General features: G+C 38.5%; 1 protein-coding gene across 2 annotated transcripts in view; it reads left to right on the forward strand.

Moving 5' to 3' along the window:
- Positions 1-18613: 18613 nt before the first annotated feature.
- The window catches only part of LOC139479117 (semaphorin-2A-like), a 322677-nt gene continuing 320309 nt past the window's right edge, over positions 18614-20981 (forward strand). For both annotated transcript variants that reach the window (XM_071261903.1, XM_071261895.1), the window contains exon 1: positions 18614-18690. The gene's annotated coding sequence lies outside the window, so the exon portion shown is untranslated. The remainder of the gene's footprint in view (positions 18691-20981) is intronic.

Here is a 20981-nt window from a genome sequence, read left to right on the forward strand (position 1 = left end):
TTACTTTACTCGCCTGTCCTTTTCATGTACCCAAGGGGAATCCAGGTAAGAATATAGGTCCCAAGCAATCTATCCTGATCTTTGAGGTGACGAAATGGATCAGGTGGTCAGACTTGGTTGATTGCATGTCATCATATCTCAATTGATAGATGCTCAGGATGTCAGTCACTGGATTATCTGGTCCAGACTATTAATTACAGACCGCTGTCATATTGCTGGAATGTTGCCGAGTATGGCATTATACAAGATAGAAACAAAATCATATTCATACTAAAAGCTAAAGAAGATGGGGCGGTGGGGTTGCCTAGTGGTTAAAGCGTGGGCTCGTCACGACGAAGACCCGGGTTCACTCCCCACATGGGTTCAATCCCCACATGGGTACAATGTGTGAAACCCTTTTCTGGTGTTCCCGCTGTGATATTGCTGGAATATTGCCAAAAGTGGCGTAAGACCATACTCACTCACTCATTTTAGATAATTGGGCCATTACTAACTGATAAACACATATTTAATGGAGCCTCTTATCAACGCTTTGAGAGAGATTTATAGTTATAATCTGTTCATGACTTTTACGGCTGGATTAAGCTACAGGTATGAGTAACAACAAAACACCTTCCACAGTCTACTTCCTCCCAGTATGCCAGACATAAGAGAACAACTGAACCAGTTTGAAAGCCAATGATAATCTTGTAGATTTTTCCATACTTGTGTGTAACCTGATTGAATAAAGCGATTTTGATGGAAATTCAAGCTCTAAATCTTTATGAATTTGGTTATCAGCAAAAAGCAGTCATGTATGAAGAAAATAAGTTTTACGACTGCTTACAAAAGGCAGGTATTTTTTCGTAATTTTCTAAACAGCAGGACAAACTTGGATCATTCAGCAGCTGCTGCCCTTGATGTTACGGATGACAAATTTGCTTTTTAAAATGTTTTTGAAATATTTTTGATCTGCATGCTTTGAAGGGAGGCTTGTCATGGAGAATCAAGTGTTGCATGAATTATATGATTTACTTCTTTGGACACAGTCTCAACCATGCTAGGCAGTATATTACAGGGCACAGTTCAAATAACTGTATGTTCTATGGAAATTGTGAACACAGGTATTAAGGGTGTCATTATACAATGAGTACACCTCTGCATATAGACTTACTTTACAGGGAGAATACTTTCTCCTGCATGGAAGAAAGGTGAAATAGAGAAAGGCCGTCGTCTAATGGAAAAGTGAGTTGATCCTCTTTCTTTTCCAGTTCATGTGCATGCTGTCAAAGAAGGGAGGATTTGGGCTTTTCAGGTAAGAATTAAAAATAAATAATCATATCTTTAATGTTGGATTTCTCCCAAAAGGCTTTTTTCCAAAAGGATTGGGCAAAAAATTATGATTGGTGTCATTTAGATTCGGATGAAGAATGCTAAGTAGCAATTTGCATTTTCATCAGTCTCCAAACTTGATTGTCAGGATTTTTAGAAATTGGAATGTTGGCAAATTCAATTTGTGTATGAATCACACTAGATGGCCATAATGCAACAAGCCCTCACCTTTCAATTTGGATTAATTCCCTATCTCGTGAAAATATGCAACAATTTTGATGATAGCTTCGGGGGACCAAATTATCTGTCATTGCAACAAATATGAACTGATACGAGCCGGCTATAATTTCACAAGATCTTGATGACAATAATTATGAAAGGGGCCCAATATGAGCGTGTCACTAATCTGCAGAACGCGCACAAGTGCCGAAGCACATGTTAATTGTTGCTTTTGGAGCATGGTGAAATCCAGCTCCTGATTGTCACTTTGTGTGACGGCATGCGCATGCATGTCCTCATTGTCCTGTTCTCCATCAAAGAGCACATGAAAGTCAAAGCTGGGTCTCTCTGAATAAATATGGTCTCTTTTCAAGTGGACACTTCTAATATTGAAACCCAGCTGTGCTCCTTTAGGGGCCCTGTTTGGTTTCTGGGGTCAAGCGGAGAACATGAAACGAAACCCTTAAGAGATGCCAGTGTTGCCCTTTGAGCACTTTCTGACAAAATGGAGATTTTCCTTTTAACAATTGATTATAATAAATCATTAAACTTTACTTTAATACCACATCAATCTAAATGGTAATCTGCTTTAGGCCTAATGTATGTTTTTTTCTGATTTTGCATTTTTGTAGAAGAGGATTCAGAAATTCTGTTGGCTTAGCCATTAGACTTGGCTTTAGGCCAGTCAAGGTTGATTATAATGTTTCACTGTGTCTCGGATTCAGCGTAGTCACTGGCCCAACTGATCTGTATTGAATAGTCTGTGTAGTATTTTTAAACCTACAGTTGGATGCTAAAGGGTTGCTGATAATGTCCATCATCAATAGTAGGCTGACTACCTTTAGACTGCATGCATGTCTTTGGATATCTATTCTAGCAGTTAGTTGATACCTTTGAAGAAACTCAGGTAACTTTTACATGGGCAGTAAAAATAGTGTGAAAGCCACCATGGTAACCAGTGAACTAATGAACGACAATATTCACTCACTCTCTCTCCTGTTGTCATTTTTTAAAGATATACTGCTCTGTTTTTCTAGGAATATTCTGTGTCCAGGTGGGTGAAAGTGATCTATTGTCCCATAGTATTTGATAATGCCAAGGAACTGATGCATTTTCAGTTTCATGACAAGTCATAAATAAACACTGGTATATTTAATTGTTTACTGAAAGGATCAAAGCCATCTGAACTGTATTGAGATAGGGTCCAATCTTTTAATATTCTCTGGAGGCCTGGGATGTTTGCAAGACAAAATGTTTTTTTGGGTACTGCTTCAAAATATACTATGAGTTTCTTTGACATGAGGAACTAAACAATACTATTTATCAGCATGATAACAATATCCAGTATTTTTTTTATTTTGAAAAACCTTTCAATAATTTCTGGATTTAATAAAAAATAATTCCCCACTCCTCAAAATTCAAATTGTAGGCCCCTTTTCTGTACGGGTAGTTAGAGACAAGCAGAACACAAATGTCAATATTAGACCAAAGTGTCAATTAGGATTCCGCCAGGACCATTATGTTTCATAATCCTAAGTAGTATTTCAAGTTAAAGGAGTTGACAATGTTTCACTTTACTTTGCAAGTTTTAACCTTCAAGGTGTCATAGCTGTGTTATCTGCCCCCTACAGGGCGTTGTCTGGCCTTCATGACCTTGCCAATTCAGTGGTCACAATTGTTGACCCGTTCTCAACTGTGTTTCAAATGAAGTCCCCAAGGACTGTTTCAAGTGGTCAAAAGACAGATCCACTTGACAGAGGATATTCCAGGAACGTCAAGGAGACTGGAGAGCTGCAGGGTTGATATTAGATGGGGAAATTAACTCCGGGACTCCTGGCCAACCACTGTGTATTAACATCTTCTAGTGGAGTGGATTGGTCCATTTGTTATCTTCGGTATGAATGGTGTGGCCAGAATAGCCGTTGAGAGGCTTGATGAATCAGAAGTCAAGTGGCAGAATTATTCATGAAGAAATATTAATTAAGATAGATTTTCATAATGATTTGTCATATTCAACTATACTGACACATGGAAAACACACAATCTACTTTAACATTTTAACATGCATCAGACATGATGTGTTTTTGTGCTCAAGACCATCTCGACATGCATTGAATGAGATTCGAACCTGCATGCAACATTGGTGTGTTTGATTATCTGGTGCCGAAATACCCAGAACAACTTTATTTGACTTTAGCGGCCATTTTTCCAAAATGGCAAAAATTTGATAATGGATTTTCAGAGTGTGTCAATATATATGGTGAGGTATTTTATTCCTATATTTCAATATTTTTTAAGTCACATGAGTAACATTTTGAATGATGTATTATGTATCTCTTCGCATTAAATATGATCATTTGAAGCTATGTAAGTATAATTCTGAATATGATATACTGTATATTTCTCAACATTAAAAAATCATAAATCATTTGAAAAAATTCTGAATATATTTCTATATCTCTGAACATGAAAACATCATTGTAATCATATAAAGTCATGTTAGTCAAATTCATAATATGATATCTGCAATCCTTTCCAAGATAAATACATAAAATTCAACTTTTTTTTGCTTCCATGAGAAATTTGAAAACTGTGAAATGGCGAGGTAAGGTAACCTGCATAGTGTTTCCAATCAATAAGTCTCTCCTTCTTTGCCTGTAGTATTACACAATTGAACCATTCTAACACAATCTAAAGATGGGCGTCCTGAGTCATTGTGATAATGACAGTAATCAACTCTTCGTCTGACGGTGGATCTGTAACATGGACTGACAACTAGCCTCCAACTACATTTACCCTTGTCAAATTATCTCCCTTGAATACACCCTAGGCTACAAAAGGTCAATTTCTTGACCAGAATTCCTTGTATTTCCACAGTTAATGAGAATTATGCAAACATAGTTCTATTTTTAATTATGACAACATCAAGTGATGTCCAATTTGGTTTTGACGTTCTGTATTTTGAAGAATCTGAAATTGGAGTTAAAAAGATAAGTGATTTTTTTGTTGGCATCAACTGGATTGCACAAGGCACCGACCATTTCATTTTCAGAGTGGGCTCTGGCTTTTTTGTTTGAGGCAAATGACTTTTCTCTCGTGTTTTAACACACTCAGTTTATTTTACTGTCCATGAACGTGAGTGCTTTTTTGCCATTCATGTCACAAAATACAGACTTGTCTGATTTATATGTCTGAAAATACTATTTTAACTCTGACTTCATGATCGGAAGTTGAATTTTCTGATTTTTTTTCAAAAGAACACTGTACATTACCATGGCTTTCATAATTTTTCTCTGAGCAATGTATACTTTTTTCTGTATGATAAATAACAGGGGAAAAATTAGGTTTGAGTGTTCAGCAGGACTCTTTGGCAGCCATATTTCACATGATTTTGATTTTTTGTTCACCCCAGGAAGACACAGTCATAATAGAAGTTTTTTAGGGTTGGCAAAACATGTTCACATCATGGGTATCAAGCAAAGTCAATTATTGATCCAAAAATCATGTTTTTCTTTTTCATTTTTTGAGGACAATATTGTGATTTCAAAATAGTCATCATTGTGGCATGGCTGCTTCATATAAACGTTTTATTACTGCTATGCTGTACAGATATTATTTAGAGTGAGAGTGAGTGAGCGAGTCAAAGATTAAAGTCTTGTCGTCATTAGTTCAACCATATTATGACATGTGTCATTGAAAATCTCTGATTCAAGGATTGACAATAAAACCACACAATTGTCTGAGTTATTTCTTTCAAACTGAAATTGCTGGAACATATATGTCACCTTGACAAAAGTACTAGGCATGCCCAGAAACCTTTGATAGTGGGTTTGAATGAAGGTTCGCCCTTATTATGTTTCTATGTTGCCAACACAATGCCTGGTCTAGCATTCAGTCCCAGAAATATAATTATGTTATATGAAAATATGCATCTACGAAATAAAAAGTAAAATCCAAGTGGAGCCCAGAACAATGATAAATTTCCTAGAGCTGAGGCAATCTAGACTTGCCAAATCATTCTAGACTTGAGTTGGATTCAGTTTTAATTTGTTCTCGACCCATGAAGATCAGGGTTAGAATAGGTCTTCAGCAACCCATGCTTCCTGTAAAAGGTGACTATGCTTGTTGTTAGAGGCGACTTACGGGATTGGGTGGTCAGGCTCGCTGACTTGGTTGATGCATGTCGTCGTATCCCAATTGTGTGGATTGATGCTCATGATGTCAATCACTGGATTGTCTGGTCCAGATTTGATTATTTACAGACCGCCGTCATAAAGCTGGAATATTCCAGAGCGGCGTTAAACAACAAACATCATCATAATTCAATTTGTTCTCAAGGGTCTGGGAGACAGAGTACCCTTTAACCTGCTGGTGAGTTTCGCCAAAGTGGTAAGCATCTTAGTTTGCATCACTTTGAGCTTTTGTCCCAAATCAAGCAGACATGCTGTGATATAACTGAAGAGCTGTTGCAAACAGTGTTGAACCTAACTCATTCAAAAGTACCACTGGTATTCAGAACACTTGTATTCGGGTTACGCACATACCATTTGTGATTTATTTCAAAGTGAATTATTGTTTAAAAGTAAGATAAATTAGTAATTAATATATCAAAGATGGGTTTTACAAAGGCTAGCAAGAATCTACATATGTCAACAAACCCTTGTTGCTGTCCCTGGTTCCCCATATTTCTATTGGCATGTAGTCCTTCTCAACCTTTGATTAACAGCCATGTTTGCCCCAAATACAAAAATATTGATCTTTCTATTGACTTGATGAAGCAAAAACTTTCCTTAATTCCTTTTCATAGGTTTGACTTAATATAGTCTCTTTTCACCATTGACATCAGGAGGAAGCACTTGAGATGATACTTGAATGGACACCCTGAACAGCTGTCCACTCCATCTGGCCAATAGTCTGTGTCCAATGTGCAGACTGACCATGACTGATAAGCTTGTCAGCTAGCCATCAATAACAACAGGAGAACCAGCAACCTGAAAAAAGTGCTCAGGGTGTTTTTGTGCCTGCTTGGTCAGCAGGAAACAGACATTGTGGGACTGAGGTGTATGAAGTTGATCCAAGATGATTGATAAGGGTGATTTGGATGTGCTTATTGTGGTTGTATTGTTGGTGTTTTATGGAGTAATTATGCTACTCGGGTTGCAAGATGTTGTGTCTCAATCAGCCATTATCCCCCAACACAAAAACATGGTGATTGTTATGTGCTGTGGGATGTTCATTCTCACGATTTATGGGGACAGGATCTAAGTGCTGAAAGAGAGAAAATGTGAGGAAATTGCCCATTTAGGCTTGTCCATATTGCTGGAAAGTATAAGGATTATCCAATGAATTGATCTATAATCTTGTTTATTAAAGTATGTTTTTAACTTTCAGTATGATCAAATTTGTTAATAAGAATTACTTATCATAAGATTTTAAAAAAAAATGTATTTGACCAGTTGGGATTTGCCTTTAAATCAGCAAAAAATAGATTTATGCAAGAACAGAAGAATTATCTTCTCGAGTCTTACAGTGATCTTAATGTTCCTTAATCCTAAATCCTGCACATGATTCTCCTTTGAGCGAACATATCCTTGTTCCCACTCGGCCGGCTTGCATCCAATTCCCTTGGTAGACTATCACAAAACCTCTTCAAAGCTCACAAGCAGCTGACTTAAATGGATTAAGATAGCTTGATTAATCAAAGAAATCAAATTATTAAGAGGTCATGAATTGTGGACAAAAGGGACACCCACAATTCTCTGATGGTCAAGAAGAATGGGCATTATTATTGATGACCTCAATGCCCCGAGGGTTCTTTCCAGCTATTGAAGTATTATGTCATTCAATAAAGAGTGATAACAAGCACGGAGTTTATTCACGGAATGTACAGATTTCCATCTTTAGGACCTCTTAACAATGGACAATGCCAGGGGTCTCCTGTGTTCCTCCTGGTCAAGATGAATTACACTGTGCTTCATTGCTTGTCAATGGTTAAGAGGGGCTAAGTCATTAAAATGTTGAATACGGATGAACTGAAGACAATGCTTGAGTTGGGTTGTTTGAGAAATGAATTAAGAGAGTGCTGATGCCTAAGGGTCAGTGGTTTGGGCACTTCTTGGCCTCCTGTTTCATTCATACAGAAATCTGGCGGCAGACTTCATGGACAGTGGCACCAACTGTACTATTGATATGAAATGGAATTCTACCAAAGCATTTTAGTGTCACTATTTGTCTAGGAAATATAGCAAGGCACACAGATGGACGATTATGATCTTTCATTCTCTCCCTGAAGTAGAACAGGGCATAAGAACATGAATTGTCATGATGAAATTGATAGTTGTCAGTAGAAGCATGAAAGCAAGCTGTATTGTATCAGGAACCTACATCAATTCAAACAATGCTGTAAACAGTTTTATGAGAGTAATCTTTAAAGTACAATAAAATGAGCACTTTAAATCTCTTTGATATATGTGTAAGTTACTGTGTTTTCCCATCCTGTTGATGTGTTCTCAACTATAAACTGATGAATTGTTTAAATGATCAAAAGTGGGGGGACTATAAAACAAAGTGATGAAAATATGCTTTTTGTGCACTCAAGCAGAGACATGTGTTTCAGACCACACACCATTATCAAAACGAAAATTCCCAGAATGAAATATGTTTCATCCAATACCCTGTCATCAAATATATCACAATGACCATCACAATAGGATGTCCTGCTTGACCAATGTCCTCCCAGCAAGGCAGTGGTCAGAGGCTCGTGACAAAGACATATTAGCTGGTAACGAGAGAAACCATGACAGTGTAATGGTCACCCATGATCCTCATAAAATCCTGTCCCCTCAAATATACATTTATGCCAACAGTCCTTTTATCCTTGGACCCCTGAGGACCATTAGCTGTAGTTTACTGGCAGATATACCCATACGTCCCCTTCTTTTGAACTTTGACGATTAAATTTCCATCATGAAAATGAACCCCACCTTCTGTATCAGCTGACGAGGTTTGGAAGCATAAAAAGTCTCAAGTAGTAATTATCCTGTCAGGGGTTTGGGGTTCTATGTCTGGTGTTTGGATTACCTGAAGTGGTGTAGGGGGTTTTACCTGTAAGCTTGTGATGGACGAGGGACTGTAATAGGCAGGTTTCCTTCTCATGTGGAACTCCTTACTTTGGCTAGTGTGTGGTGTTGCAAAGAGTCCGCCATGTCAAGTTGGTCGGCTATTGAACTGATATAGACTTTTAGTGAAAAGAATGGATAACCCAAAGGAAGGATGAATGAAATAAATATATTCAAAGACATCCAGAGCTTGTGTTGAACCTATAGTTCCTCGAAACCCCCTCCCGGGTCATGTGGGTAGGGCATCTGCCCGGAGAATGGAAGGTCTGTGGGTTGATACCCGCCCACGTAATACCAAAAGATGGTACTTGTTGTTACCCTGCTTGGTGCTCAAAAACTGTGGTATGGTATCTCAGTGGGCTAGCACTATAAAACCGGCATTAGTCTGGACTAGTACAAGCAACCATGCACACACTGAGCATGCTGAACATTTTGGAGTAAAAACAGACCAAAGTGCTATTGTTTCAGTATCGTATAAAAATGGCTTGATGCTTTGTTTTGTATGAGTTTGGTTCTGATAACTGTTACACAATAGTAGTCATTGATTGAGAAACTAGGGTTTAAAATGATGTCAGAGAGCAAGATTCAATGATTTTTGGTTTTTGGTTTGATTGTTTATGTACAGTTTGTTGTATAAAATGTCAGACCAAATTACCTGCAAAACAAAAAAGAATGAAGAGTTCTTTGATTGAAAATTGAACAATTGTCCTTGTTCCTTTAAACTCTATATTTCAAATAACCTTCTGCCAACAGTTGACAGTATTTTAATTTTATTCAGTCCCCGGCCAAATGGCATCTCGACCCAAGAAAACCCCTGAAACAAGAACATTTCTTAGTCTGGTCATCATCCAAATAACCTACCTCGGCTTACCCGGTAACTATGATATTGGCTTGTCTGCAGTTCTATACATCCACTGTGATGAACTCCTACACTGCCATGCTCCCCCATCCCCATGGGGATTTTGGGTTAGACCAGGTCCCAAGCAACTGATGCTGGTCATATGAGGTGGTTTGATGCATCGGGTCGTCAGCTTCAGTGACTTGGTTGACAGCGTGTCATTGTACCCCGACAGCATGGATCATTGCTCACACTATCAATCACTGGATGGTCAGGTCCTCATTTGATTATTTACAGGACCTCATCACACAGCTGGAATACTGCTGAGACTGTGTTAAACGACAAACAAACACTGTCATGGACCCTTTCACTGCCATATAGTCGTCACCATCTTCATTGCTCCAGTCTGTAACTTTGCACAGATTGTACTTGTTCAGGTGTGTCATTTGATTGGATGGGTGTTTGTAGTGTCGCACATTTCAAATTGGCCTCAAAATGAAGCTGTGGTGTTGAATTGATCCACTCAACTCTCTATCATAAGAGTTTGTTGTTTAACGCCGTTCTCAGCGATATTCCAGCTATATGACGGCGGTCTGAGCACCGATCCACGCAATTGGGATATGATGACATGCATCAACAAAGTCAGCGAGCCTGACCACCCGGTCCCGTTAGTCACCTTTTACGACAAGTATAGTCTACGTTTATGGCACGCATGGGTTGCTGAAGACCTATTCTAGCTCGGATCTTCGCGGGTCAAATAATAAGGGAAATGATGGAACTGGTACAGAGTGTTGATACATGGTTGCATGCAACACCAACTACACTAGACTGGTGATGTTAGAGTGTAATCTGGCCACACTGGTAATACTGACACCAGCCCCATCTATCCTGTATCTCATTTTAATGCTGGATTCTCTCAGTCACAAATAATCCAACATGAATAAAAAATTACCAAAGTTTACTGTTAAGACTACAAAAGTAGTTCTTATGTATTATGGAGCCAGATCTGAGACATTAATACTATACTTGACTACATAAACCTAGAGATATCCCTGGCGCATTATGTTTCTGAGACCTACATTACCCATAATCTTCAGAAGATGAAGGCTTGTTCTACAGACTTGGCAACCAGGAGGGCTCTTTAGGCTGTATGTCATTTATATGCTTATGTGCTGTTTGTACCACTAAATGTTTTATAAGACAGGCTCAGCTTACTACCTCCATGGCTGAGATAGGTATTGTCATCTTACAGATACCGGCTTAACTTTGTATTATCGTGAAACCAAGGACACGCTGTTGAATTATTCATTGAATGTCTACAACTGTCTCTGACTAGAAGTATAGGCGATGTTCCGTGTGACGTGACACGGTTGCTGTAAGGTGTAAGATCGCCATGAATCTTACACGATGACAACTAAACGATAAAATGTCGGTCTCAGTGACAACAAAGTCCATCATAATATCTTTTCTATACAAAGTTTTTTTGGACTATTTGCACAGCGCAAAGGACCCTGTTATCGTTGTTAGGATTTGTTGCAGAGAAAAGATTCTTTGGAATCACCCACTTGTGAACAATGTTGTATTATATAAATTGGAGAATATGCCTTTTAAATGGGAAATAAGTGATTATGAAAAACTTCATTCAGTAGGAAAACTTGTTTGCACAGTGTACAAAATGTTAGAGCAACTCTCGGTGGGGGGTGGTCATGCATGGCAGAACCTTCCCTAGGGAGAGAAAATATCTTTCACGCTTAAGTTGTCATCAAATTCTTGAAATAACTTCTTGACGATGAAATGTACATACATCTTAAAGGATTTAACAATAAGCACAGGCTGAATAATTTGTGTGAGCATGTGTATATCTGAAAAAAAATCACAATTTTTACAATATTTTCAGACCTTTTGGTATTGTGGTTTCTATCAAACCCTTACATGAAAATATGTTTTAGTGTTCTCAGTAATAATAGTTTAAATCTTTTTTATATCTAACAGAAATTAATTTAAGACAAAAAAATTTTATAGACAATTGTAGAGATGGTATATTGCTAGGATCAGCATGCAACAAGATTCCCCTCATTCTACAGGGGAGGGAGCTTATGGTTGCTGACATCTTAATTGCTCTTATCTTGACAGAGATGCATCAAATCAGAGTAAAAAGTCTGATTTTAATTACATTTTACATCTTGCCCTTTCATCAGGTCTTCAACTTCCATTATTTTGTGTTGAAAATGTTATATTTCTTTCAATCTCATTAAAATGAGATCTTTACTCTGATACAATATCCCTCCACATCTGAGGACCCCTCCATAAAAGGCTGTGTCAGGTGAACTTTCTAATCCGCGATGAGGCTTCTAAATTGTCGGCATGAGTGAGGAAAGTATTCCTACCAGCAAACTTGATTTCTGTATTGTGAAAATGGATTAAAAAACCAGCTCCACACATAGATAATCAAGTCTGTGCCATTATATTGTTGTGGATATTTTATGCACCCGGTCTTTCTGAATGCTACGGCATCTAGACCCAAAGCTGAGCACTTTCAAAGGAATATTTGGGTTCAGTCTGCGTTTTCTTTAGTACAAGTCTAATTTTACAAATCACACTGGTAAAGAAATGATGAAGAAACGTTTTAGATAGCTGGCATCTGATTGGCTTCCTTCGTTTAGGTTGTGCAGTCAAAGTCAGCTCATGCAGGGCTCACCTGACTCACCTCCTAAGTCACATCTTAACGCAGAAGGGGATCACTTCAGAGGAAAACATCCCATTCTAATGAGGTTATGTTTCTTCAGGTTTCCAGGAAATTGCATGATTTTGAAGATAGACCTGACATTGGAAAGTTCAGTCTTTCAGTTCTATGTTCATGTGTGCTTCACCTTAACCCCTGCAACAAACTAATTGTGCTCTGTTCCCGTGTAGCTCTGGCTGTACCTAGGTTCCTATCACGTAGTGTCATGTGTTTTGTTCACCATGGGGATTCCAGGACTAGATTGGTGCACACAACCCCATGCTTGTTGTGCTATCTGGATTATGAGAATTGGATAGATGCAATATTTCATCTGGTTGATTGGGCACCATGGCACCCTGTGGAATGTTGCTCATGCTATCAACCACTGGTTTGCCTGAATGTGTTAATTGCCATTTGACGTGTTTTTGTATGATGCGGCTAGAGATCGAACCCCCAACCTTCTGCTCCCTGGGTGGACGGTCTACCACTAGTCCAATGAGTCTGTATACTTAGTCTGAGTAAGGTATTCATGTTAGTCTGTGGCATGGTACTTTAGTGGGAAAGCACTATAAAATTGACTTGTACAAATTGCTGTGGATGGAATATTGCTGAGTTCAGCAACAACATTCTCTTCCTCAGTCACAGTTAACTTTACCATAACACCTTACATCTCTCTATAATTTCTAATGTCTTGCCATGTTACCAGTCATCTAAAGCACTGAAGTGTGCTGTGGTGTGTCCCCTTAGGTGTGACCCAATCCTATAATCAGGGTTCAGGTCGCCCTCAAGAAGATTCTTGATTTGTCAGCACCATACTTCTCCTTGTAGGTAAAGGTTTATGACTTTCAGAATATTCTCCTATCTCCAGCTGACGCGCCATGCCACCAGACACATGGGTTCCACCAAGGTGGTAAACGTCTGCAGCCTCGTCACTTCAGGATTTCTTCCAACATTAAGCTGTAACTGGAATACTGTTCAATGCAGCATTAAACCCAACTCACTCACCGACTGCCTCCGTGGTCTAGTGGTAGAGCATCCGCCCAGAAGATCCGGGGTTCGATCCCCGGCCGCGTCATACCAAAAGACGTTAAAAGATGGTAGTTGTTGTTACCCTGTCTGGCGCTCGGCATTAAGGGGCTAAAACAAAGGACTGGTCGGCTCGGAGTCAGTATACTGTGTCTAAGTGGGATATTCATATTAAACTGCGCCATGGTATCTCAGTGAGCTAGCACTATAAATCGGCATCAGTCCGGACTAGTACAAGCAGCCACACAAACACACACACGTACATGCACGTCGCTATATAAGTGCAATAATCTTGAACGCGAGGTTAAACCCCATTTCACCTCACCTCACCTTACTCACTCACAAATGAACGAACGAATGAACTAACGAGTGAATTTGGTTTAGTGCTGCTTTGAACAGTATTCCAGTTACAGCTTAATGTAGGAAGAAAACCTGTGAAGTGACGAGGCTGCTGACGTTTACCACTTTGGTGGAACCCATTGGTCCGGTGGCACTACTGAGCACTTACATCCAACATGACAACTAACAATCTAGGGATGTAACCCAATTCTAAAGAAACAAAGATGTGCTTCAATTATGGGATTGATAGATGTCCTCCAAGTTACCCCTCATGCATCATACATTATAAAACTGACACCATACTGTCATAATGTGTGCTTTAATGTGACAAGACTATACATCTCCTTCTTGCCTTACACCTAAACTACTGACACATTCCCCAATACATTTAAAGGCCGGTGTATAAATCACTTCAGGAATTAAAACTGGTTTAACCAAAACAGACGTGTTCTGCAAAACAAGTGACCACCACCTAGTTATTTACGACATTCAACCGCCAATTTGCCCTGAAATAGACAATGTGATCAGCTGTTAATAGATTGTATTAGTTGTGTTCACGGAAATAAATAACCAGCTTTTGTGAGCAAAAGCACATTTAGTTCAGTAGTCCCAGGCTTAAAAGCATGTTGATAAATCTGAGGTGACACCTTTTCAGCCGGCATTGTTACAGTACAAAACAATGTGGGTTGGAAGAAAATGTGATTTCAGAGGTGGAAGTCTTTGTTCAGGTGTAGTGCTGTTCCACGAGATTGATAGGTATTTGTTCATGCTTGGCTCACAATGTCAGCACTTCCTGCTCTTCAATGTGTAAACGATTTGTCGTCAATCTTGCAATCTTGCGGGGAAAAACTTGCTTTCCATGGCGGTTTCTTTGCCTGCTAATTTAGCTCTGTCTCTGAATCCTACTGTGTTGATATTAGGAATTTGGGGATTTAGTTTTATGGGGTCATTAAATACATATCTACCATATTTAACATCCTCTGTTTATTGTGTGCCCATGCTGAATCAGGTGTAGTCGGTCGCCAGTATTTCTTGCAAGTTGAAAGAGCCAAATAATGAGGATGGGCTGTCATCATGCCCTGATTGTGTGTATTTTTTCTAATGCTATCATCTCCTGGTTTGCCAGATCTGATAATTATGAGGCATCGATGTAGCTGGAAAATTGCTGTTGAGGTGCATAAAACATTCCCTCATTCACTGTAGTTGGGTGTTTTACTGTGTTCATATTTCTCATGGCGTGACAATCGGTTTACTTCAGACAACTCATTGGAGAATGTGAAGATAAGAGTTGCATCTATTTGACATCTGCTCTCGGATGCAAGTCTATGGCCACAAATGTGCAGGAAATTTACCAAATTTGCTATGAGAAACCTATTGTAATTCTTAGTATATCTTCAAATAGTTTCTGAAGGCACTGAATTTGCAGTCTCTTTTGTCTCTTGGGCAGGCTGGAAACCTGTGATCATGGGTTCAAATTTCGGTTTCCCTAATTATGTTTCTAGGTTTGTCAGCACCATATCCACTCACTCACTCACTCACTCACTTTGCCATTTAGACCAAACTCACTCTGTTACCAAATTTAAGCATTCATGACTGAGAACCACAAGTTTTGATTGAGTCCATTTTCCCAAGTCAGGAGTGTCCACTAGCCTGTATCAAAGCCTAGGTTCCACTCTAGCCATTTCAAGCCTCTTTTTCTGTGATAAAATATGAGAGGTACTCTCTCACATATTGATGGTCTGTCCAGTCAGACAACGTTTTACAAAATTCTCGTTTTCCGAAAATGTTGTCGCTGCTATGGCCACAGCCATCGCCTGTTGCATTTGCAGTCAATTTATTAAAGGAAAGCAGCAAATCCCTTTCCAGAATCTTAAAGAATTGATTGTATGATTCCGAGACTATATCATGAACATGTGTATATGAAGGACTATCAAATACTGATGATACCTGGTGTTTGCAAAAATATTTCAGCAAAGACAAATATTTTCTAATTAGTTCCAGTTTCAATCAACTCTCCCAGGTACTTTATTATATCTGAGTGCAAACCTGAGTAACTGCTACTTTGAGGCTGAGTGATTCCTGGTACTGCGATGTGAAGTGTTCCATGATACTGTGTAGTCTGTGTGCCTCTATTATTGTAATAATAAGTATCTTTACTGTGGTAATCTCGTTTGTTTTGTCTGTTAGGGATGAATTCTCAATTGTTTTGCTTATCTGATTATGGTCGTCTTCTTTGTGAAGCCATTCGAAATAAGAACAGGGATCTGATTGGATATCGTGTTTTCATTACAAGGGACACAACTCGTGTTCTAAATGGGGGTGGCACCAAGAGAAGAAGGCTTGCAGTGGCAAGGGTAGAAACTAAGGTTTTGATGATTGCTTTGGGAAGATGGGTTGAGTTTGGCAAGCAGTAACAGCCTTAGAAATGACATTTTTAAAGATAAGTCCAGAAGACTAGTTAGAGCCCTGTTGCACTAGTCCCAAGAGTTTGTAGGTAGTCCTCCATGAACATGAAAAAAATGTTTACATTTCCTCTAATGTTTACTTTCAAATCTCCAATTTGTTTCAAAATCAAAGCATTGACAACTGCTTCAGAATTATGGCCCTTAAATGCCACTTGTCAGTGAGGATTACCATCATTTGTTTTTTACTTGTCCTCAGCACAATTTAGTTCTCTCAGGCCAGCAGACTAGCATAAATTCTGAAGACTGCTTATAGATGGAAACAGATCACCTCCATGCCTTGCCTTTACCATGGACATAGTGTCCCGATCAAACAGAGACCGTCTCCGGGGTCTAGTGGTCGTCTGGAGAGCGGGAGGTCAGGGACTCGATCCCTAGCCATGTCATACCAAAAGACATTAAAAGATGGTACTTGTTGCTACTCTGCCTGGCACTTGGTTTTAAGGGGCTAAAACAAGGACTGAACGGCTCAGCGTCAGAATACAGTGTCTGAGTTGGGTACTCATTTAGACTGCGCCATGGTATCTCGGTGGGCTTGCTCTTTGACATAGACATATCACTATATAAGTGCAATAATCTTTGACGTGATATTAAACCCCGTTTCACCTCACCTCACCTGATCTTTTAGACTTTCAAATGATGATACACAGAGAATACTGTTGGAAAACTAGGTAAACAGGGTCAGTATATGATATATATCATCCTCAGAAGCTAATACCAGCCTGCCAGACTGTTGCTATTGTGTGGATGATGACTGAACGTCCAGTGCGTGTATTAGCTCTGTTGGACATTGACACGTGTGTTATTGCCTGTGTATATGGCCCAGGACGGGGGATTGTTTGCCACATACATCTTGTATAGACAGTGTTCACACATTCGCTGGACAGATTATGTTTGTGGTCATAATTACACTCTATATTGAGCTGCCTGTTGTCCACTGTTTCTCCAACACAAGATGAATGCTGTGGTTGGTGAACGGAACAGAGGAAATGTATATTTTTGAGAGTGGTGTGTGAACAGAATAACATTTGCCCATTCCTTGAAAGGCATAAGTAATACTGACTAGGAATTGGGTGTGTCCATATCTCTGGCATCTAGGTTCCTTTCTTCTCCTACATGACTCAACCCTATACATGTTTTGTGTACAGTTGGACAGGGCTTAACCAAACATTCATAACACACAAAACACCCCTTTGGGATTCTGGTTAGAATTGGTGCCCAGGGACTTCTGCTTGTCCTACAAAGTGACTATATGAATCAGATGGTCAGACTCATGACTTGCTTCATACCATTGTGGACATTAACTGTCAATGGACCATGAATGTTTGTTCAGAATTCAGTAGTTTCAGATCAATGCCTTACCCAGGACACTGGTCTGACTGTCATCCAGAGTGTCCCAAACCAAATTTTCAAACTTGGTAATGTCCTGTCAAATTGTGTAAATGTCCAGTAAAGAAAAAAAGGCAACTCATGAAGTTATTTTCTGGTAAGGCAGGAAGCACTTCCCTTTTAGGCAACACCTGGTGTCATCACAGATTTTCAATGATCCTTTCGTATAATTTTCACCACTATTTTGCCTTCTATGCTGAATGGAATCTGTTTCATCGGATAATCAAGACTTGTTATTCTCCGGCATTGATGTGTTATGTTTATCTGTAGGTGCTTAGGACAATAACATGTAAGGAGGGGTATGAGGTGGGCAGATTGAAAGTCTAATCAGTAATTTATTTTGGCCTGGTAGGTGTTTAATGACGAAGAGGCATGTGAGGATGGGTTGGCAATCATATAGTTTTTGTTCAAATTCAACATTCAGGTTTCAATATTATTAATTTATGACTACCAATGTATTGTTCTATAGATGTGGAGGCATAGATTATTTTATGACTACCAATGTATTGTTCTATAGATGTGGAGGCATAGATTATTTTATGACTACCAATGTATTGTTCTATAGATGTGGAGGCATAGATTATTTTATGATTACCAATGTATTGTTCTATAGATGTGGAGGCATAGATTATTTTATGACTACCAATATATTATTCTTTAGATGTGGATGCATAGATTATTTTATGACTACCAATGTATTATTCTTTAGATGTGGAGGCATAGATTATTTTATGACTACCAATGTATTGTTCTATAGATGTGGAGGCATAGATTATTTTATGAATACCAATGTATTATTCTTTAGATGTGGAAGTATAATTATTCTTATCATCATTAATCTTGAAAGATTTTGCTGTCAAAAATTGCAGTTGTTATGAAAATGACACAGCAGATGACACAGCAGTAAATGGGATAAACCTGAAACTTGTAATGTCAGCTTTTGTAAGACTTGCTTATGTTTGGGAATAAATTAGGATACACAAAATACCAGACATAGCTGTGTATTCTGATTTTTGCTTTATATACTGACATATGGCATGTAGGTAGGTTCGCAGTGACATGATATGTGAACAGAAGGCTTAGAAAACATTTTGTGTACTTAGTCAAACTCCCTACACCACATACAAACTCACTGCTGGAGAGCTCTTAACAAGTGACAGGTACAAAGAGGATCTTATTAAACTTGGCTATTTGGCCTAAGCAGCATGTATTACTGGATATGAGATCAGGATTATACCATATATATTGAAGACGACACGATTTCAGGTACAGTTAGCAAGAAGTATTCTGAAGAAAGTGTCAGTTTTGTTGTTGTAGGTATAGAAGTTAATCTCTTTGATCTGAGTTAGGGAGTCCTATCGACATGTTTCTGTGTTTATATGCTTGAGTGCTTCACGCTGCTGAAAGAGGCTCAGATTGTAGACTCTGTGTGAATGTGTTTCACTTTATGATACAGACATATTCATAACATGATGACAGTTATCAACCTTTCGTGCCAAAGAATGTCCTGATCATACTTAGATTCAACAATTTAGATACTTCCGACATTGTTATGATATTCTGATGGCATGTTATAGACAGTTTGGTTACATTTAATGGTTTATGTGTCCATTTGGAGTAATTAATAGTAACCTAATGGTCAACAGCTATGCATATACACAGTCATTCTCGGCAAGTTTTATAGATCGTTTTGATATTTTATGTTCATGTGATGTCTTGTGATTCTTGAATTTTTAGTTCATCATGTTTGCTTCTGCATGTTTATGAATGTTATGTCACAATATCAACGCCCCAGGGTCGTATCATTATCCTCTCTGAATATTGTATTGTTTGATTTCAAAACTGAAAGCTTGGCATTTTCGTTTTACCTGTAAGCTTGTCACAGCCTGTCTATCAAATAGTCTGTCAGTAAGCTATTTTATTTTGAACATCTCTGAAACCACTAGACATCTGAAACTAAACTTTAGCAAAGATGATGCCAGAATTCTCACAGTATTCTCAGCTGATTTCAAACTCGGTTGCTGAGGCAGCCATATTTAAAATGACATTTTGCTAATTCTCAGCCCTTTCCTCATTTCTTAGTCAATTTTGATATGCTGTAAGTATGTGTGGTGTGATTTGATTTTTGTACTTGCTATAGTGGCCAGTGAACAATTCTGAAACACTATGTTCACAACATTTTTTGCTATTTCTGAATATGCATGAAATTAGAATTAGAAACTTTACATGGATTTTTATCACTTTTAGAAGATAGGGAATATTATTGGAATTGATAAAAATCATTTCAGAAGACAAAAAGACAATTGCTCAGAAGCAAAAAGGCCCATAAAAACTAAACCTTGGTGTTAAAAATTGCTTTTAAAAAACTAGTTATTTTTCTGGACTCTTTTGTGAGAAAATCCGATGTCTGGAGAGCTGAAGCCACCTGTGTATGACTTCACTGTTATATAATATTGCACCTTATGATGCAGATAAAATAAGAAGATTGAAATTTAGTTGCATGCTGCTTCCAAGATTGATATTTAGCCATTAATTATCAGTTTATGCAGGAAATGAAGAGAAAATGATAATAAAGAATATTCATAGCCATTTTGAATATTACACTGCCAATTTCCCTATATTGGCGGCCATAACAGGAAGCATCTCATATCAGCAGATTGATAATTTGATTTATTCATTGAATCTTTAAACTCAACAAATAAAACCAATTGGTTCTCATGCAACATCTTTTCAGAATTTGTTATGGCTGGACAGCCTAAACTTGAACAAAGTTTCAAGACAGCTTCTGTCATTGTAAGCTTATATATATTTGACATCTCTTAAAGCACAGCCACCTCTGTGGTGTCGTGGGTAGAGCATCTGTCCTGATAGGGGAAGGTCTGTCATTCAATCCCCTGGCCGTATCATTCCAAAAGACTTTTTAGAAGATGGTGCTAGTTGTTACCCTGCTTGGTGTTTGGCATTGAGGGGATAAAACAAGCACTGGTCGTCTCAGAGTCAAAGTTATTGGTCAAACTGCGCGAACGAGTACAAGCAGCCGACTACACTATATATGTTGCTATTTCAGTGCAGTAATCTTGAACGAGATGTTTCGCCTCGCCTCGCCTCGCCTCGCGTCACATCGCCTTGCATAGCATCTGGTATTGAACGTAGATAATCGTAGCAAGGGTGTTTCTAAAAGTGTGACATATGAACTATTCCGTCACTTAAACACAATTAAATTCTCTCACTGAGCCATTTCTGCAATTGTACATAATTTAAATTTAAGAAAAACAAAATGGATCCCTGGTATATATGATGATGAGGAGGATGATGATGATGATGATGATGATTAACAGAAAATACGGTGATAAATGGCTTCAATTCAATCATAGTTTGTAATGTTTAGCTCACCTGAAAGGATGTCCAAATGGCCTAAGAGGGCTAAAACTTTATGGTTAACCCTAGCAATGGTAGATTTCTGCATTTCTACATTATTGTATTTGAATGTTATTATATGTGATTACAGCAATGGCATCATTAAAATGCTCTGACAGAAATATGAATTTGTGATGTGA

The sequence above is a fragment of the Haliotis cracherodii genome, unplaced genomic scaffold (assembly GCF_022045235.1).
Source record: "Haliotis cracherodii isolate W230 unplaced genomic scaffold, xgHalCrac1.p SCAF_1, whole genome shotgun sequence".
Lineage (NCBI taxonomy): Eukaryota > Metazoa > Mollusca > Gastropoda > Lepetellida > Haliotidae > Haliotis > Haliotis cracherodii.